The sequence below is a fragment of the Megascapheus bottae genome, chromosome 5, assembly GCF_031878675.1.
Source record: "Megascapheus bottae isolate mThoBot1 chromosome 5, mThoBot2.hap1, whole genome shotgun sequence".
NCBI classification, from domain to species: Eukaryota; Metazoa; Chordata; class Mammalia; order Rodentia; family Geomyidae; genus Megascapheus; species Megascapheus bottae.
In genome coordinates, this window is record NC_143513.1 from 32,233,368 (window position 1) to 32,235,314 (window position 1,947).

A 1,947-nucleotide genomic window follows, 5' to 3' on the forward strand; every position below is an offset into this window, starting at 1 on the left:
AGTTTTCTCTTTCATGATGAGAGAGAGATACATGTTAGCTTTCAAAGAGATGCAAAATCTCTATCAAAATATCACAATTTTGGATGAATACCAGCAATGAATAAGACTAGCTGGCAGTTGGTATTGCCGGTTTAATCTATCTATCAAACTATCGATCTATCTATCTTCTATATGTCTTAATGCTTAAAATGTTATGTCACAGCTTCTGCAATTCCATAATAACATATGTTTAATATCATTCTTGTTGCTCACAATCTCCACATCTACATTAACTGAGTTTGTGTTTAAGTCTTTTATCCATTTTTAATTGATCATATTTACTCACGGTTAAATTTAAAACATTTTTAAAGTATTTTGAGTTTAAACAACTATCAAATTAGTATTTTGTAAGTATGTATGTATATAAATATATACATTATATATGTATGCATCCCAGTCTGTGAACTGTCTTTTCATTTTTCTAAAAATATTTTAGCAGAGTAGAAATTTCTAATTTTCACAGACTTCAAGTTATTTTAATTTTCACAGAGCATGTTGCACAATTACAAAACAATGTAAAATTAATAAAACCTGATTGCTAATATTATAGGGATGTTCTTCAGCATTATTATCCAGAAATTTGGGCCTATGTCTGACTGTAAGTTCAGTTCTGTGAAAGGTATAATGTATGTCACATTCATTTATTAATGGGCATTTCAGGTTGTATTTATTGCAAAATAACTTTTCTCTATTGAAGTGATGCTTTTCTTTTGTCAAGTATCAGCTGAATCTAGTTGTGATGGTCAAAATTTATGACATTTTTATTTCTGAATCATGTAACCTTTGCATCTACATACAACCTTGATTACTATATTACAAAGTAAATCTTAAATGAGTCTTATCAGGCATCGTCATTATCTTTTGGCTTGATTTGGCTATTCTGGTTTGTTTTCCTTCAAAAATATTAGAATTAATTTGTTGATATTCACAAAATACATTGTTGAGATTTTCATTTAGCTTGTATTTAGTAAATAAATCAGTTTGGGAAAAACTGGCAACTTAATATAACTCTTTTTTCCTAATATGAGTATACTATTGTTTATTTAATTTTACATTTATTTAAAACTTTGATTTCTTCCATCGTAGGTTCACAGTTTTGTTATAGAAGCTTTTTGGCAATTTTGTTAGTTTTATAAAGTTTCCCTGTTAGTCCATTTTGGCCAGAGGCAGAAAGCAAGAGCTGTGTTCTTTCTTAAGATTATTTGTACCTAGCTGGGCATGATGGCTCAGGCCTTTAATCCTTGCTACTCAGGAGGCTGACATCTAAGGATCAAGGTTCAAAGCCAGCCCTAACACAAAAGGACCTGAGACTCTTATTTCCAGTTAACCTCTAGAAAATGGGAAGTGGGACTTGGCTGAAGGGTAGGGTGGTAGCCTTAGCTCAATTGCTCAGGGACAGTGCCCAAGCCTAGTTCAAGCCCCATGACCCATTTAAAAAAAAAAAAAAGATTATTTCTATCTGCCTTGACATGGAAATCTTAGTCTAGGAAAATTCTAAAAGAACAATTGCTTTTTGTTGATATGTTTATTAATTATTTAATCGAGTTATTATTAATCAACTTGCCCAGCTTTTAGTCAATAGGTAATTCCTGCTCTAAATTAAGCCCTTTGATAGATTTTAGTGAAATTGCATCATCATTAGGTATTTTGATTTGGATTATATTAGTTACAAATGATATAAAATCTGTCTCCATGCAAAATAATATAGTTAGATGGTTTGACTCTTCCTTACTTGCTATGTGGATTAATTAGGCTCTGTTTTATTCATGAAGGGTTCCTTTCTTGAATATATGCCAAAATTATAAAATCAGTTCAAAAATTAAATTACTGTCAATAAATATCTAATCTGAAAATTATTGTTTTGTCATGAAATTTTGCATATTAATTAGAAGAATTTATAAAACTATT

The 1,947-nt window shown here is 30.1% G+C and overlaps 1 non-coding gene across 1 annotated transcript; it reads left to right on the forward strand.

Moving 5' to 3' along the window:
* Positions 1 to 730: 730 nt before the first annotated feature.
* LOC150063194 (small nucleolar RNA SNORD36) lies at positions 731 to 816 on the forward strand. Its single transcript, XR_016535582.1, has one exon. It is a non-coding gene; the product is annotated as a small nucleolar RNA SNORD36 (small nucleolar RNA).
* The last annotated feature ends 1,131 nt before the right edge of the window (positions 817 to 1,947 follow it).